At 40.2% G+C, this 20,166-nt stretch overlaps 1 protein-coding gene across 7 annotated transcripts in view; it reads left to right on the top strand.

Annotated features, from left to right (window-relative positions):
• LOC117212564 (ABC transporter G family member 22) overlaps positions 1 to 20,166 on the top strand; it is a 270,995-nt gene that overhangs the window by 155,082 nt on the left and 95,747 nt on the right. The gene's annotated exons all lie outside the window — the stretch shown is intronic.

The raw sequence follows: 20,166 nt of genomic DNA, 5'->3' as shown, positions 1-20,166 counted from the left end.
TTAATTATGAAATTAATATCATTTTTCACTGAAAAGATTCCTTATTTCCATCGTATCAATGCGATTATGACAATTCACTCATGTATAATATATTTGGATACCTAGACACGTTCCACTATATGATTAGAATTAAATCGATATGTTGAACATATGTCGAGTAACGTAATATAGAACAATAACCAAATTCTGTAGACAAAATGTACCAAATATTCCTACTAACTGTTAATATCGAAGCAAAATAAAGTACACGTGATATTATACGCATCTTATAGAAACTGCTCGAATCTCGGTACCCATACTCGTTGTAAACATTATTCGTAAATTGATATTGTATAAGATGCGTGCGTTTTATGAAAAATAGCAAATTATGTCATTACATCGAGGAATTTCCAGAACCTGTTTTTCAAATTGTCCGTCATATAACATTTTTTTTTACGAACTCCTTATCTTGTCTCGACGCACGAAACACGTAAACTTGAACGACTTCCGACCGATTTTACCATCACAATATTTCAGTTTCATCAAGTATATAGAAAATATTATGAAAATGTATCCGGTTGATAGTAATATGTATCTTGTCCAATACATTCTCTCTTTCAACTCTTTCAACCCTTGTATGGCGCATACGGTGATGAAGGAAAATGTTGGCACAGACCAGACTTTCTTGTAAAATCCTATGTAAAATTCTAAACTACATACAGTCTACAGTTTTTGTATCCATTTGTTCATATATATCAAGCGGCTAGCCTATAAAACGTAGAAACACGACAAAGAAGAAGCTTTATTATTATTTACGCGTGATTTGTTTTTCGTGTAACGTGGCTAATCGATAGATTTCGCGGAGTTTGTCGTAGCTGCATAAATTTAAATACACTTAGGTGTATGTTATCTAAATAACAGTAAAATGGAAAGCAATAATAAAAATTAAAAACATGATATACTAGAGTACACGACATAAGGAAACGCATTTGCACGCTATAAAACCAGACGCTGTATAGTCGAATAATGCACGTGGAAATAAAAAGCTTCTTGCCTTTCTCCAGAATCTCAAGAAAAGCGTCACAAGGGTCAAAAATGGACTGTCTCTAAAATTTCTGGCATAACGACAGCGCCCATTTTTCTGGACCTTTGACATCTTCCATGCGCCGTTTGACCTCTTAACGCACAAACCTTTCCTGAATTTGATTATTCCGTGAAAAATTTCAAAATCCACTCGTAAAATGTTCGAACATGACTGACTCGCATAGTTCTACCATATTACGCGCGTCAAATGTAATTTAAATGCAAGAATCCGCTAGAATCCTGTCTTCTTCGATCGATTTCCACGGGTCGATTCCCCTGGCGACATGAATGGAACAGAAGGCACGATTCGCATTTAGGTCTCGTAGAACTGCTAGTCCGGCCGATAAATATGCGACGCCGCACGTCCGCGGATCGTAGGAAGTTCTCGTCGCTTTCTTTCCTCTCTGGCTGCATTCCCTTGCCGCTCGCGTGTAGAAGCCGACGACAACGACAACGACAACGACGACAACGACAACGACGACAACGACGACAACGACGACAACGACGACAACGACGAGAACGGTGAGGATCGCCAGCATCGCCGGATCGGTGTCGGTGACCCGTCATCGAATCGACCAGCTTGACAATTAGCCGCGTCAGAATCCCAAACGACACCGTATCCGACATCGACACCTTTCTAATCTGCATGATAAAGGGCCGATGTAATTAAACGCCTGGATAAACGTTCAAGACACCGTATGAAGCCTATTATGCCACCGTGAGTCATGCCATTCCTATCGATTATCGTTTTGGCGCGGCTAATTTAATGAATATTATTACGCGATATCGATTCCTTTCATCTTCCGTTTCATTATTAATTGCTGGTTTCCAATTGACGAATTAATGAGCCTTTGTCTAGGAATTGTTTCGAGCTGTTAAAGCACGATGAGCTGATTCGTCGTTTGGTTTGTGGATCTTTTCGATAGAATGGTTTCTCTATGCTGACGTTCTAATTCTAATTTTATAGTTTGTTTTATGGTGTTATTAGAAATGAAATTAATAACAGTCGAAAGTGGTTCGTTATCGAAATTCATTTGCCGGTGAAATTTTTATTATTATTTTATATTTATTATTGAAGTTAGGTAATAACTTCGTGGCGTTGTTTGGTTTCTAATTAGAATTACGGTTAGATGGGATTTTTCATGCCATCAGATTGCTCGTAGCTTTTTCAGCCGGTTATAACAAAGGTAAATAATAAAATAAATAGTTACAGGTTGTATTTTTTATTTGTTTTGGGAATCGTGTACATTGCAGAACGATGAAATATTGAAGCGTTCAGGGAATTTTAGTTTGTTCTGGTTTCCCAATTTTTGGTCACCTTCTCGTCATCTTCATTAAACTGTGTAAATGATGTCGAAATGGAATTTCTGATAAGATAATTTAGTTAGAATATGTGTCCATTAAAACACCAGGGCAAAGTGTAATCTCTTTTACAGTAAACAAAATTAAACATAAAAATTAATAACTCGAAGATGGAATATTCCTATGACTAATGAATATTCACAAGATGCGTTTAAAGATATCTCAATATTTGTATGATCAAGGAAGACTAACCAAACTGAGATACAATGATCACTGATTTAAAAATCTAAGGTATCTTATTAACCAAGAATTACATTACTTCAAATTGAGATCTATAGCGATCAATGAAACCATCAACTAAAAAGAGTAATTAAACACCAACTAAAAGGACATAATAATTACCGATCTAAAGTTGTAATGTTCTATCAGCCAGAAAATATATGATCAATGACTCGTAGATCTTTCATCTTCTATTATCCAAAAAAAGAAAAAAAAAATTATATCAATTCCAAACATAGAGCTTTCAACGATCAATAGAAATCATTCACCAAAAACGAAGGTAGCGCGACCAAAGACTGGAAGATCTAAAATATCCTACAGCGAAGATCGCTAGAACCAAACACAAGCGAGACATAAGAACTACTTGGCTACTGCGTGGCTCAAAAATTTAATGTTCTCCATAACAAAAGCAGTGAGAAACAAAAGAATCCAGTGACTCAAGAACTTAACGTTCCCCAACGCAACCAACTAAAAAAGCAACCGAACGTTCCAGCAACGTTTCACTCCCACTCTCCCTTTTTCTCTCTTTCTTTCTACCGCAAGTAACGAGGAACGCGTGCTTGAAAACGCGACTGTAGACCGTGGCAGACTATTCTCTCGCCTCGGCAGTCGCCTCGCTGTCCTTCTCCTTCGGCTCCTTCTCCTCTTCCTAGTCCAAGGTGGAGGAGGTTGTTGCACCCTCCTCGAGCATTGTGCATGCGTGCACGAGGGTGCCTAGCCCCCTTCATCCTCTATTCTGTATGCAACCCGTCTCTCCTCTCCGCGCTGGTGCAATGACACAGCTTCGTGGAAAGGCATCATAGCGGAAGCATCCAGGATTATCGATTGCTCCATGTCGCAAGCAGCGCGATCCTGCGCTCTTTCCCAAGGAAAAGCATGCTAATTCGGCCAGCTTTTTTCACGAAACTTCACTCTCACGGACTTTCCCTTGAAACTCAGTTCTTGCAGATTTTTCCTTGAAATCAAATTTCCTTTGATTTAGGCATTTATTTTATTGATCGTTAGACGTTTTAGAATAAATCGTTCAATGTCAAGAATCAATCACTAATTTATGTGATTAATTCGATGTGATTGATCAGTACGAAAATTAGTAGCAGTTTTCGAGACAGTTCGACGTGTGACTATCGTTTCAGCGTCATTGATCGTCCTATCTCGAGAAAGATATCATGACGAGAGAATCCAAAATTATCTAGCGCCCAGATCTTCCTTTGAAATTCGATTATCTCCGACGTATTGGGTTCATTTGCTTTGAATAATTTGATCAATTCCATGTGATTTCATCGACTGAAAAATTAAACCATTATCTGAATAAGGATTGTCTTCGAGAGTTTTATTTGTGATGATTGATTTGTCATTATCGATCGTTCTATCTCGAGCCATTTCCTCGGAAAGTACCTGTTCTCCGAGATTTTTCCATGAAAATGGAAACAATGCACGATCTTTTGCAATGGTAGTACTTCAAACGAAACCAATCGTCTTCACACTTCCACTTCTACCACTGCTCCTGAAAAATCTATAAAACACCCATTTGCAAACCTATCGGAACATCGCAAAGGAAATCTTCATATTACAAATAAACACAAAACCCACTCGAACCTTGTTAAAAACCTACCGAAATCGTTCAAACTATCCGAAACTCTCCCAAAACCTTCTTCCAATCAGTCAAAACTATGCCAAATAGAGAATCGTGATATTTCAAATGAAAGCAATCGCCTCCACGAAATAACAGTCTCCACAGATAACTCTCTTCCACATCCACCATAGCTTCTCAAACACAAGCTTACGAAATCTGCTGTTCTAAATCTACCAAGAAGAAAAAATCTTACTGCAAATAACATTCGAACTCGTTGAAACCTCCTCAAACACCTACAAACATCCTTGAAACATCCCGAAACCCCATAAAGTTTTCTCCAACCAAGCAAAACGGTGGAAAGAAAATCGTGATATTTCAAAATGAAGGTTGCTTCAAAACGCATCTCGTGGTCTCGCGCGGACGGTTACCAGCTCGCGCGTACTCCGCTTTTATTATTCCCTTTCGGGCGGTTGGCGCGCGCGTGCGCGCGCTTAGAAAACTCGCGTATACTGGCCTGGCTTGGTACTTCGCGAGCAGGAATATAAAGCGTTTTATGGGTCTGTCTGGAGTGCGAGAGCGTGGCCGGCGCGGCGAAGAACCCCGCTCCGCGCGAGTCCTCTCCGCGTCGGCGAACGCGAGCGCGCGGGGTCCTTGCGCCCATCCGGCTGGACTGGATCGAGAGCAGTACGCGGCCCGTTCGTTGTTGTCCATAAACGCGTAGAAGCCGCTATAAATCAGCCCGTTTATCGAGGAACGAATCCCGTTCGCGGTTCGTTAGAAAATTGCTGCGCTCCCTCGGACGAACCTTCGCCCCTATCTTCTTCTAGATCCTTCTCAAACCTTCCACTGTGTCTCTGTTACTCCTTGAAGCTGTGTTGGCGCTGACGGTATGGTGATAGAGTGACCGGAAGTTGTAGTCGGAGCATGATGTTACCGGCGGAGGTAGTTTGGCGGTTGAGATGAGATGTTGCAAGGTTTGCTGTGGTTTTGTGGTTTTTGCAAGAGGAGATTGTTGCGAGGGGCTTTTACTTTGGTCGATTTTGACTTTGAGAAGCGTAGGAAAGTATGGCGCGGCTATGTTCTTCTAAAATTAACAGACAATCGCTTGAAGTTCCATAGCGTCCACACTATGATTACAGAAATAATTGTTTTACGAAGTGTAATAATCTTTCGTTCAGCTCCGCGGAGATCAATCAAGAAAATTTTAATGACCAGACGGTAAGATTTACGATGGAGGTTCAAAAGTTAGCCAATAGGGAAGGTGTTCTCCTACAAACGTCTGTTCATTGACTTTCCACAAAATTACTCATGTTGTCTGTGGTAAACGTATACTGAACACCTGTCATGTAATAAAAGTTCAGAACTCAGACATTCTTCCATGATTCTTTTTCTTTCCTGAAACTTGGCTAATAAAACGATTCCACGATATTGTATAATAGAACAATGTGTGCTCTGTAACTTGTATATTTCCAGTCGTCTGTGTCGTTTGATTTTCTTAGATATTTTTTTCGGTCAAGAAAAGTCGAGAATTCCATATCCGACTTAAATATTTAGAAAATTAATTCGAAACCTTTTCGAACACTATTTCTTACGAAACATTTGCTTCAGCGTCGTATCTACCTACATATTTCATCAGTCATCGAGCTCTTCATCCATGTTATTAACTTTCTTCAAAATTAATGAAGACGACTGCAGTAATACTTCCTCCCTGACATCTACATATTCTATCAAAGTCAACATTTTTATCCATGTCGTTGACTTTCTTTAAAATTAATCGAGAAAACTCCAATAACGTCCTCTGCCTAATAAAAGTTCAAAAGTTCATCAAGACATGAGAGGTCATAAAACTAGCAATCATAAATGTTGTGACACTCATTTATTACAATTATTGGAGAAATAACAAATTGTACTTTATTGAATAGTTAGAATACGTGGGGTGCGAGTTAAATAACCAATTTGATGGTATTAACTAAGACTAACTAAAAATTAAAAGCAATGAAAATCATTCAGTTTATACTAATTTACGTAATAACTAATTATAGCGGACAGTATATTTAACACATTGTTGATTGCGAAATAAATTTCGCCGCAATTCCAGTATATTTTTGAGAAATATGTCAATGTTTATGAGACGGAGAACGTCGATTTGCATCTCTCGTCCTCGTTTATAAATAGACGGCGGATGTTTGTACGCTGTCAGGAAATTTAAGAGTAAAAAAAAAAAATGTACAACACGTCCATAATACATAAAATATGGAAATATATAGTCAATAAATATTATACAATTTAATCAATGAAACACATTTCTATTCTAAACTTTCGCTTCTTTCGTTACAACGTTCGTGCATTTTCGGAAAATCTCAAGATACAAAAGTCCACAGCGTGTGTCTAACATACAAAGATATATAACATATCGGAAGAAAATTTATTACGATATTTAACAAACGAGACACGTTTCCATCCAGCTTTCACTTTTTTTTAGTTACATTCGTGAAAATATGGAATTGCATAAACTGTCTTGTCCGCAGCCTACTTATAAAATGAAATACGTCGATTCACGCACGTTCACGCTGTCAACGATGTGCCTTGAAGCTCGCTTTCCAGAGATAACTAAACTCTGAAAAGTCCTCGGAGCGGGTAACTGCGGGGCGCGTTGCCCTCCGCGATCGTCGGTGAAGCGGCGTGACACGCACACAGGTGCAAGTTGGCGCATTTTTCCGCGGCGCGTGCAGCGTGATGCCGCATCACGTGTCTAGAATGTTACTTTCACTCGAGGCACTGCGTGCGGCCGCCGCGCCGCGGTCCGTTTTGCAACCGGCCGCTCGCCTGGCAAATCCGTCGTCGATCGCCCGCGGAAATCTCGCCAGACGATCGTTCGGCAACGGCCGCTTCCATCGGCCAATCGATCAAACGCGTTTTCCTCGCGACTCACGTCGCGGAAAGGTCGGAACACGCGTCCAATCAAAGCTGAATATCGCGTTATGTAACGTGCACGTCTGATAATGGATATCGAGTTGTTGCATTGAGTAACGTTGTGTGTTCAAAGCGAGGAGGTTGTTGAACTTTTGCTTGAATCGTAGTGGTGCAGCGTGATTTTGCAATAGGTTTGCTTGATTAGCTGCTGATTCGTAGTTGTGCTTTGCTGTGCGCAATTGTGCAGTTGGCGTTGGTTATGGCGGAGGTTCTTCACTTCTCAGCCGTTTTAAGGTTATTACGGTTGGCTGCATTGGCCAAACTGGGCTATTTGTTGTTGGAAAATTGGCATATAAATTTGCAACTTAGCCAAGGTTACAACTTATAAATAATTAAACAAGAATTTGATAAAAGTCGGAAACCCAGGCGAATTTAGAATTATTGAAAATCTATCGAATCAGTCGTTTCAGTTTATTCGACTTTGGTTATATCTGAATTTTAAATCAACGGAACTGAATCTAAAAAAAAAACCAACGGATATGTAGAATTTTTAGAGATCTAACGTGGTAGTCAATTAATTCGTCTTTAATCCCGAGTCTTCCATCTAATTTCTTAGTCTTTTAACTTTGCGATAGAAATTTCTACAGAATAATTTATTCGCCTCTAAAGACAGACGAAAAGATATTTATTTTTGCTGAAATACAATAGAAGTTCGATTATTCCCTGGTTTGCATTCATGTAACTATCTGATCAAGTATTTATTCACCCTTAAATAGAAATAAAGAAAATGAGAAATAAAGAAAGTCACATTCCTGTACATCTATGTACACTTGTGTGCATTTACTCAAGCCCATTAACATTTGCTTCTGAATTGCTTGCACAAACAATTTCCAACGCAGCTTCCTCAAAAAGAAGAAGCAGCAAGCTCAAAGAAGAAGCAACCCCTCGGCTCATATTCTTTGCACAACGTTGCCACCAGCCAGTCAAATACGTGCGCGATTCTTTTCAAAAGAGACAAGTACCTTGACCTTTTCCAATGACCGTCAGCGAGGCACGATCCCTCTTCAGCAACCCTTCTATCCATCAAGGTTCTCTGAAAACCCCATGCGCGCGGATTTCACGATACACATTCCCTGCAAACATCGACGTCCCTTTGAATCTGAGAATCCAATGCACCCTGACCTTCTTCAATGACGTTTCAGTTGAAGATCAAGCCCGCTTCGAGCCTCTGTACTCTTTAAAACGACGCGTTGATATATCTTCGCTCTCTTCTTCACGAGTTTCAACAATAATCAATTCCATCAGCAGGACAAATACGCAGGAACCCTCTGTGAAACTCGCGAGTTCCAGGCGTGCAAATACCTTGACCCTCGTCTCGGAACCCTCCTGTGTCGTGTCTCGGGCATCCCTTCGACGATTTCACGTTGATGAAAGTCACTGTTGGTCGTATAATGCTCTTGATCTTGGAGAACTTTAGTGATAGATGGTAGAAGGTGTCTTTGGATTGATATTGATTACTGAAAGAATAGTTAGATTTAAATAGGGATAATTTAAAGAGTTGCGGTTCTTTTTGTCTTTCCTGGCTTTCTACACCGACTGTAAATTGATATAGATGAGACTCGCCGGATTCTGCAGCAATATTCAGAAATTGGTATTATTGCAATTTCACGTTGATGAAAGTGAGTTGACTCGTGGTTGTACAGTGCTCTTGGACTTGGAGAAGCAATAGATGGTGGTTGATGGTAGATAATTCTTTTTGGGTTTTATTTTCTTTTTTTTTTGTTTTTTGTTCAGCTGCGGTTAATATAGATGGGACGTACTCGAAGTACTTTAGAAAAATTTTCAGAAATTTGTGTTATTAAAATTTCACTTTTGATGAAGGTCTTGTAGTATTCTTGTCGAATAATAGTTGATAGAATATGGTGTCTTTGGATTAATTTTGATTATTCAAAGGACGGCTAGATTCGAATAAATGTGGCATAGTTGTCACTTTTTTTAGTTTTACTTTCTTTCTTTATTACAGCTGTAGTTGATGGATATCTTGTTACGTAGATATAAAAGAGATTCGCGGAACTCTACACACATTTGTATTACCGTGATGCATTGTAATTTATTCAATTATGCAAATTGTATAAATGCAATTGCTTACTATCTTCAATAGTATTTCCATATTTTAATATTACGTCAGGCAATATTTTTCAAATCACAAACAGAGCGGAGAAATATGTTCGAACTGTTGTGTATTTTGTTTTTTCCCTTTCGCATGAAAGTCTTCGTATGAAAAGCGCAACATGCTACGCGTCACGAAACTTTCCCCCGCCATCTTCAGCTATTCTCCAGCAAACAAAATCTCCAACTCTCCAATTAACAAAATTCACTCTCCTACTACGAAAATTATTTTCCTGAATCCACGAACTGTCCAAAATTGTATTCGTCCGATCGACTACGCACGACCAAATTGTATCGAACGCATTGGCGAACTTCGCCTCGTCTCGATACTTATTTCTAGCCTTCGGTACAGGGCTCGCGTAACAGCAGTAGTAGCGCTTCGGTAGTTGCGTCCAAGTGCATTTCACCGAGATTACGGGTGTATTGACCCCGGCGTCACCCCCTCGTCGCCCTTCCGCCACTTTCCTCCGGCTGCATCTCCTCTCCAGCCGGAGAGCGTTGCCTGCCTCCTTCCTCCATGCATTGCCTCCCGGCCGGAGGTCGCCGACGACGACAACGAGCCCCTCCCCTCCCCCTCCCTACTCCCCTTCGCCATTTTCCACCACCCCTCCTGACCCTGCACCCATTAAACGAGAGCTACGCCGCCGGCAATCGACACTGCGACATCTCTCGCTTCGACGAACCTCTGTGTATCATAGCTTTGTAGTTGTTCGGGGGTGGATTGTCAGCGATGTTGCTCGTATTCCTGTTTATCGTTGTATTTTATGTTTGTTTTATTTTCAAATAATCGAAAATATTTCCTCGAGAAGCGAACTACTGGTCGAACCTAAGTCAAACATCAACGTTGTAGTCGATGATACGAGAAATCTTCTCTATAGATAAGAATTATGGGAAGAGAATTATGGGAAAAAGGGAGCGTGAGATAAAACGTAGATGGAGTGAATTGCCTTGGAAGGTTTAGCTTCTTATCTTATTATTGAAGTTTATTTTGTTCCGTAAATGTTAGAATTAAAATTCCACGAAGTAAACTATGTATGCTTTTATGTTTGGATAGAAATACACTCGGTTCGTAACGAAGCTTGGAAGATTAGACCGAGAAGACATCGATCGATCTTCCGGCGAATCAGAACGATCTTCAGAAACAAATTTGAGATTCAGCAGGAATCGACAAACGTCAACGCTATAATGCTAAAAATCTTTCTGGTTCCGCCTAATTGCAATATTGCAGCACCCAGTGTCTCGCAGTGAGAAATGAACAATGAAGAAAAAGCACCCCATCACGGCCATTCCTCTGAAACTGTGTCGACGCCTCTCGAGCGTGGTTTCCCTGTGAAATTAGAAAGTCGCTCGCCGATATTAGAATCACGGCGATTACCGGTGATCCGCGATCGGGCCGCGGCAGCTTCACGATCGGTATCTCCTCCGTAAATCCTTCTATCCCGGATGAAGCTCTCGGGTTTCTCGTTTACATGCTCGTGTCGTGGAAAGCAATCGCGTGCATCTCGTCGTTTTGTATCGAAACGACGTGCATACAAATAAACTGTATAGACACACGTGTTAGAGGCACACATGCACAAGCTCGCGAAGGTATTCGAACCTTCCTGCACACCTTTTACGAGTATGCATTATGCTTGTTATACTTCCACATTTTGAAATTTCATTAGCACCGCCATGAGACTCTACTATCGCGATTATGTTATGGAAAAGTGTGAAACCAATCTGAGGAAGCGTATAAAAATTGCAAGGTATTTCATATAAATATATTTTTACAAGATATCACAAAAGTATTTAAACAGTCAATTATTTATTATCCTAATAAAAAGTTCATTTTCAATAGGATTATATTTAACGCTCGTTGGACGCTCAAAACGCCTATTCATGCTGTGCACTGATCTTTTTCATACTAATTTCCACATATTTTACATAGACGCATCATTGATGATTGTTAACGAAATTTCCAAATATTTCATGAAAACATTTAACAACATTTGAAAATATTTTATACGACGCGTACAATACGAACGTAAAAGATTTCTATGGTGAGTGTCGATGTATTTTCACGAGCTACGTGTATATCATATACGTACACGTTGGTCGACACTCCCACCTGCAACCTAGTTCGCCTCGATATTTATAACGAGACACCTCGAGAACGTTCATGCGTTCTGAGGGCGGCTCTGACCTAGAGGGATGATGATCGACGACCGATTAGGCGAGCCTGAATAGCTCGGAGAAATTCGAGATCGAGATGGTCGTTTTGGAGAGAGATTCGTGTCAGTGGAACTTGTGGGATGAGACGTGGCTGCATGGTGGGGCGTTAGAGAACGATCGCCATGCGTTTTGTGTGTGTTCGTTGTGGTTTGGTGGTCTTGCCTATATCAAGACTTACGTCTCTTTTTTTGTGGTTTTGATTATGAAGGGACGTTTGGTATGAAATCGTACATGCAGTGTGCTTTATATCCTATTTTTAAATTTCTTCTTTTTTTCGCATTTTATACGTAGCTTTTTACGTGTCTTGCTTCGTGTTATAGATAGGCCTGTTAGAAATAAGTTGCAGATTTGTGCGTTGTTTCGCAGATTTTTATGAATGATTACTTCTATTAAGATAAATTATTTGGTTTTTTCAGAAGTTAAACGTTAATTATTTATTTATTTTTTTTTAAGGAATTTTATATGAAACTTACATATGCATTTTACATAAACATCTCGGACATACATTTTATACTTTGAACTTATATTTGGACCATAAAGCACATTCTTCTGCTTGTACCATAAACACTTGCCACCCCGTGGATAATACACAAATGGACAAATAAAACACAGCAGACATTACAAGATATAAAAGACTAATTCATACGTAAAGATACGTAGACACAATGTTTATATGTATGTTTATACGTGGGTTATTAAATATCATAATTCATAACCTCGTTATGTATAATCATAAGGGCGTATTTTCAAACAACGAATAATAATGGATTCATAAATACGATGTATCGTATCTTTTCAACTTGTACAATAATTTTCGATACACCTTTCGTATAAAACACAAATACGAGAAACAAACTACAACGTATAAATATAGCATATAAAGGTACGGTATTCAAAACTATAATTCATAAGTTGCGTATGCATAATCATAAGGGCGTATTTTCAACTAATAATAACGACACCGTAATTAACATACGCGATGATGGCCAGTGTTGATATGGAAGGAGGGAGGCTCGTGATCGGGCTTATTAAACGGCAATATCCCTCGACCCTTTTAATTGATATATAGCAATGCTGCATCATAGTAATAGCGCACCTCGCAACCCGGTATTACTATGTAATAACAACGTGTATAATAGCTCTGTTGCAAACAGTGACATCCCACTTGACGATCGCTCATTTTGCCTATCTTAACTGTTATCTAACCATATAAAAGAAAGACACCCGGTATCAAGGTAGAAGTAGTAAACCCGAATAAAGAGAAGTAAAAGTGAAAATTGCGGTAGAAGGGGGTGAAACTCGACGAGCAAGCCGAGTTATAACAAAAAAGGAAAGGTGCTCGTGGGGTTTCAATAAAGCGATCTCTTGCTTCTTGGTCGACGATTAATTGCTGCTGATAATTTATTACGACGACGTGTTTCTAAACAAGCAAACGTTTTACGACGTTCGCGCGTTTGCATACACGTTGATTTATGAATGACGGAGGCGAAGGAGTTCTGTTTTATCTTCTAATTTGGAACATTGCGGCTGACTCACGAATGTGTCTGAACATTCATCATAGAAACTTTTTCGTGTTCGTACTGTGTCTGATGTGTAAAACATTTTGAAACTTCCTTGGCACTGTATAATGCACGCCGTGATGTACGTTGCATCGTATACCATGCACGCCGCACATCATGCCGCGTTATATATTACGTTCTAAATAATACAAAAAGACGACGAAAAGTTAAACTACATATAATATCTCCATAATTGTCTGCACACGAAAGAGAAAATACATTATTTTCTCACTTTATCATCGTCGTTCACCATCGTAAGACACCACAAACCTCACTGAAAATATCATAAGCTTTGCAAGAGATCAAACTATACTACGAAACATTCACATTTCTCGGTGAAAGATCAGGGATAACATCCTCGCGCCGCAATAAAAATCACAAAAATTAAACAACACACGTTACGATCCTCCATAAAGAAGAGGGAAAATTCTTTTACGCTTTAATTTATAATTTTTCCTCCTTCAGCTTGTCAGCCAAGCGCAGCCACAGGTTTCCTCGAACTTCGACACTCGCGTGCGTTTAAAACCCTAACCTCGCACAATTTCTACCCACTTTTTATTCTCTCTGCTTCTCTCTCCTTATCTTTCTCTTTCTCTCTGAATTTTACCACCTTACGCTGAAATCGAACACCTGGCGGATTCATAGGTTTCAACTCCCTCGTTACACCACCGATCGAGGGGCTGTTATCGCGAAAAGCGACGCGTCAGGACGCAACCACGTTCAAGGCTGCGGCGAGGCGCATTCCGCCGTGGCTTTTACCACTTCCCTGCTCACGTACGCCGGAACGAGCGCAACCAGGAACCTGTTTCGTCGGTCCTGCCGGTTTTTCCCTTGTCCCTCTTCACTCTGCCGCCCTCCGCCTCTTCCTTGATAGCACGATACACGACTTATGTAAAACGTTGACTGCGCGCGAGCTTTTGCTAACCATCTTCGCCTTCTCCACCATGGACTTTCTTATTCAGCGATGTTTGTAAAGATAGAGATAATTGACTATGTTTACGAATAGCGTCGGTGGGCTTCTTTATGAAAGATCGGTTGTTTCTGGCTTCTTCAGATCTTCCCTCGCCATTTTGTTCGGCATTTTCGTGTTTCTAGTAGCTAGCGACGGGGTGCCTTAAGCGATTTGAATGATTTTAAGTTTAAAGCAGAATTATTATTTCTAGGCATCTCTGTGAAAGATTGGTCTTTTATGAATTTCTAAGATTTTCAAGCATTTCCTATTCCGATAGTAGTTTTCGTGCTTGTGTCACGAGTAGAGCGTTGGGTGCAAAGAATGGGCGATGCTGTGAGTGACGTGGATCATTTCGGGGGAACCTGAAGTAAACAAATGGGACGGTTTGTATAAAGTTTGAATTTTGAGATGATAGAGGAACTATATTTTTAAGATGAATAAAACAATTTTATATTATAAATATAATAATTATTCGAAGAAATAAATATTCCGCTATTATCAACAACAAAATATGTATACTACATTGTCTATAATATATAGAAAACAATGTGACTGTAAAATCGATTGTATATAGATAGCATAGTATGCCCTCAGATTGAAATACTCGTAGAATGAACCGACGAATCTAGCAAGTAGTATTAACCTTACATAGTCGAACATTAGATATCCTTTACTACTGACGCACACGTTGCGTCGATTAGATAATCCAATATAAGTAACTATTGTATTTTTATTCTTAAATTATTGTTTTAGTTTTACAACACGAACTTCTAATATTACCGATAACGAGTTTGGTAAGAAAATAAGTAAAGTGTTACGAGTATATTTTAGGAGATCGGTTCAATTTTATGTAACATTGTTCATAGCGTGAAAATTGTTCAAGCTACGCGAGTCTATAAATGGCGGTAAAAAACGACGACAAATAGAAGTAGCCGCGAAATGGATATAATCGAGGAGATAGAGGAGCACTTTCTAGACTGTATCGTGGTTCATTAGCGATTAGCGAGCGTTCGAACCGTGCCCGTTTCCATCTTCTGTTCGAAAGTCCCCGCGGAGAGCGTTCCACTTGCGAATGGATCGGTGACATGTAATTTTCTCCGCGATATTACGCGGCCGTCTTTAATTCGACAACTGAACCGTGTCGGTTCGCTTCCGACAAAACTAGTTCGCATTTTTATCGATCGCGAAGGGAAACCGGGTGACACCGGAAAAAGAGAAAACGATTTCCAGCCTGCAGTTCCTGACAGTTTGATCGATCCTTTATTTACAACTTTGTTTTTCTGTGAAATTCAATTTTTGCGGGAATTTTGCAAGTTTTATATTTTATCTAGTAGCTGGGAGGAGCTTTTTTTACAGCAAATATAAATTTTCGAGAATTTGACAGTAGTTTTGAATAAAAGGATTCGTTGTATGAATTTTGTAATTTATTTGTTGTTGCTAAAATACAGTTATCATTGACGTTGTCATTGACGATTATTTTAGATAACGATGTCTTTGGATTTAATTAGTTTCGATACAATAGTGTATCTTGGAGATATTGACGATACAGCGACCATATTAAAATCAAAATAATTCCAAAAATAGTTTATAGAAGAAATTCCTTTTAGGCCAATCTATAATTACGAATGGAAATTGTGAATTGTAACGAACAAAGTGGAAAATTAGTATGCAATGTTTCGGGTTTTCCTTGCTTATTTCATTTCTTCCTTACTTGCAATAAAATGTCATAAGAAGCATCGTAATTTAATTACTCGAAAGACCTTACTTCGACAATCGACATTCAAGATTCTACGAAATTATTTTGAAATCTTTATGACTTCACAACTTAATTAATACCATCGCTGCATTTGCTATTCACGTCCTTCTTGCGTTTCTCAGCCAACGTAAAAACCATTCAATTTAATCAGCACTTTTTCAACTAAGTCACAATGAAACACGGCGATGAAAAAATTTCTGTAACTTAATTAGCTGGAAAAACTGGAGATGGTGTACCAGGCACTGGGCAAAACTTTCTTTCGAATGAACGAGATCCTGAATCACGCGAAATTCTCTTATTCGTGGCGACACGATAAGGCGGTTTTCCGCGCCACAGTTTCTCGGCTCGTTACGAGGAAAAGTTTCGAGAAAGAAGAGAAAAGCGTGTGGCGAGGAAAGTTCCGTGGCTCGTTAATTAAGCCTTTTAGAACAGATCGCTGATAGAACCGATTGGAAACCGGTAGCTTCAACTTGCTACGAAGTTTCGTATCAGGCGAGTCCTCGTGGGAAGATCGTGTAACGCATTACGTAGCAACGATATGGCTTGATTGCTTTCGTCAGATCATCGTCGATCTTACGATCAGAATTGCACAAAATCCAAAAACAAGATTCACGAACATCGTCGCTATTCACCAGATATAACTAAATCATTATCAAATTTTCATCAAGCCCTATTTCATCTAAAGAACAACGTCTGGTTCCTCTAATATTCTAAACTTGGAAGAATTATTCGGCAAACATTGAAATAAAGCATCTATAATATCTAAAATGCACGTGTAATATCATACGCCTAACATTTTCGAGAATTTCAATTCAGAATCAATTTGTACCACGCAAAACGTATAGCACTCACTTAACGATAATCATATCCACCTAGCCAGGAAACATGATCAAATTCCCATCAATTTTTATGAAAATCCAACAAACAGCAAAAGCAGCATCTACGACTCTAACAATCACATTCACGAAACTTCCGAAGAAGATTTCGCTCTTCTGAAAAAGCGCCAAGCCTATCGTCAAACCGATCTAATTCAACTACAGTCACCAGCTCGGTATCTGAGAACCACGCGATACTTGGTTAATACTACACACTTCCACCTACTCAGGAAACATAATGCATTATCGAATTCTAAACAATCTACAAGCCATATATCAAAGACGAAAAACAATCATGAGAAAGAGGGAAGAGCGCCCACGGGCCTAACCTCGCTAACCTAATCGGTCCCACGATCCATCCTAACACCGGCGTACACCGATCCAGGGCAGCAAATCGTCTCGGAAGAGCAAGTACACGCTGGCACCGGCGTCGCAGAAAAATCGGCAACGAGAAGCCGGGGGACGAGAAGGGAACCCGGACGCCCGGTAACTGGGCAACGTCCCACATCAAGCGGCTACGTCGCGTCGGAAACAATATCCACCTAAATCTGCCTATGAATCCAAGTGCCTGGCTTGGTATCGTTGCCCGATATCCGAGAAACGCTCTCCTCTCCACTACGTCTCTCTTTCTCTCTTTCTCTCTGCTCTTTCCACTCTTGGCTGTGTGTCCCGTTGCAGGAAAGCTTGGGCTCGGCTCGGCCAGCCTGTAATCTCTCTTATTCTCTCGCTGTTGACACGGATGGAATTAAACGCTGGCTGCTATACACTGTCTGTCAAAAGTTCATGGTTGTTGCAGGCTTCTAAGAAGGTTTCGGGAGATGATGGAATTCGATTAGGTTATTAACATGGGATTAAACGTAGGGGAGTGTGTTATTGTTCCAAGATAAAAGCAACTTGTTTGTAGTTGTTTGATGTTGTTGAAAAGCAGTTGTTTATAGTCGTTAAGAAGAGTTTCCGATTGTCGAGGGTATCAAGCAACGTGGAAATTTGTGGACATTTAGCTGTGCTAGGTGGTCCAGAAGCTTTTGTAGGATGAGGCGATTGTTTAAGTTTAAGAGATCGGTGTGTTTGGTTCAGAAGATAGGATTAAACGCAGCGATGCGTACATTGTCGAAAGTTTAAGGGTTGTCAAGGGTTTTAAACAACCTGGACATTTTTGGAAATGACATTTTTAGAAATTTACCTTTGCTAGGTGTTGAGAAGCTTTTGGGAGATAAGATAATTACTTACATCAAAGGTCCAAGGAATTGTTAGATGATGAGACTGAAGTTAAGCAAAGTCGAGTACACGCGTTTTGTTAAAAGTTTAATATTCTAGAGAGCTTTAAAACGTGCGAATATTCTTGGAAATTAGATTTGTAAGCTGCTGACAAGCTTTTAAAGAACGAGATCGTTGTTTAAATTCGCAGTTGCTGGGCCGGATAATCAAAATGGATTATTTGTGTTAAACTACTACTTCATAACTTCACGTTCTACATGGTGTTGTACGAAATGTAGTGTCTGTTGATACAAGCACCATCAAATGCATTTCTACCATTACGACAATTACTCCAAACGATTCCAAGCAGAAGTTGAAACGTTACTGTAGTCTGATTAAGATCGATAGCTGCCTTTAATTTAAAAGTAACCGTACTGATAGCTTCCATAAAACAATCTTGCACCAAGTGAGTTACTCGATTATCCATAATATCTGTGCCATTAAATTTTGATCTGCAACAAAACTCATCGAAATCCAAGCTCGTAGAAGTCCGTTTATCTGAATCCATTGAGAAACAAACGGTTCATACAGCTGGAGTTCATTGATTCACCCCACTACCCATGGTTTCTCATTCAAATCATAAGACCTCAGATTCGCATGATCGTACTCAATCGAATGAGAATTTCAGTTAATCTTTCCCAGAATGAATTTAACAATATGAAGAAGGAAACCACACGTTGGTCACTTTCTATTGATTTTTATTATCGTTTATCGTACAATGCACAGACAATATACACCGAAAAGATTAAATACGAGTTCCTTATCGTACGATAAATGGTATTCCAATGGCTACGAGAAGTATTTACAACATTGCTATATTTATTACAGTATTTACACGCTAATTAATCAGGTGCAAGTACAATGAGTTTCGTATTACCAGCATTTTCAATGGTACTACAATTTGTTACTACGTAAATGAAGCATAGAACCTGAAAAACAAAACTTACTTAACTTTCCTCAGTATACAGACAAATATAACAATTAGACTGAGAGTGTTTACGCGTTTACGGCAGATTTGAAGATGCAAATATGCGCGTAACAGGGAAAGATACATCAACTACCCAAGGCATACGTAAGGTACACTTAACGATATTTGATACATCTCCATCCAAGTTCCATTTTTCTAACTACACTCGAATATCCATCCCAATAGCAATTGCCCTACGACTTTTGAACGGTGGTGTACGCTGTTTGAGCACTCCGCGACAATCCCTGTAAAGAGACATACACAGAGAGCACCCATGGATGCAGCTGCAGCCGCAATTGGCTTACCTGTTCACGTGCTGCGCGAAGGTGACCGTGCCTCCTAGTCAGGAGTGCATCGAACGAGGTATCCAGGCTGACACCCACGCCAGAACGTTTTCTGGGCCGAAAAATCGCGGGAGAGCGCCGTTCACTTCCGCGTGGCCTGCTGCACCGCAGTTGGGAGAGCGAGAGCGCACGCAACCGAGCCAACCAACAACCGATCGACTCGACCAACCGAGAGCCAGCCAGAGTGCAAGCGAGCGCAGAGACCCGGGTTCCGGGTCGGTTTTTCGCCCTGAAAACGTCGCGATTGTCGAGGCCCAGCCTGGGCGAGCCGGGCGTGACCAGTTCTCCATTTTTCTTTCTCTCTCCTTTCTTTCTTATTCTCTCTTTCTGTCGTATCCTGGCTTTCTGTGATCTCTTTCGTCGCCCCTTTTCTCTCCGCGCCACTCTCCAGAGAAGCCGCCTTCCACTCGCCAGAGAAACGCGTGTCCGTCTTTCGAGACGCGTCGCCTTTTCCTTTTTTCCTTTTCCCTTTCCTTTTTCATCCTCCTTTTCCTTTTCCATCGGTGAATGGTTGTCTACAGAGAATTTTACGTAAGACAGTCGAGGCTAGGATGAGGTTAGCCGAGGCGTGAGGTTCGCGAACACTCGTTACAGCTTGATCATGCATGGTGCACAGATACGCGAATGATTTTTCCAAATGACGGTAGGATGGCTGCGTTTACTCGTCGAGTTTAGTTGTTGCGGCTATTGTTGTTGGATCGAGTGTGGGCTTCGAAGGTGGACTTTTTCGACCATGGTAGGGACTATGCGTCATTGACGATCATTTGCTTCTCGTGGGGACCCCTTCAGCGGGCAGAGAATTTTTGTATTTACAAGGTGGCGCGTGATCTTCAACCGTATGAAACACTTGCAAATTGTCGCATGGATGTTCGCAGCGTTAATCCTTATTTAGGATATCATCCTTTACGAAGATTTACGAGATTTAATCGTAAACGGATGAAGAGATG

Source organism: Bombus bifarius, unplaced genomic scaffold, assembly GCF_011952205.1.
Source record: "Bombus bifarius isolate JDL3187 unplaced genomic scaffold, Bbif_JDL3187 scf7180000008321, whole genome shotgun sequence".
Lineage (NCBI taxonomy): Eukaryota > Metazoa > Arthropoda > Insecta > Hymenoptera > Apidae > Bombus > Bombus bifarius.
Note: the sequence above shows the minus strand (reverse complement) of the source record. Positions and strands in the feature narration are given on the sequence as shown.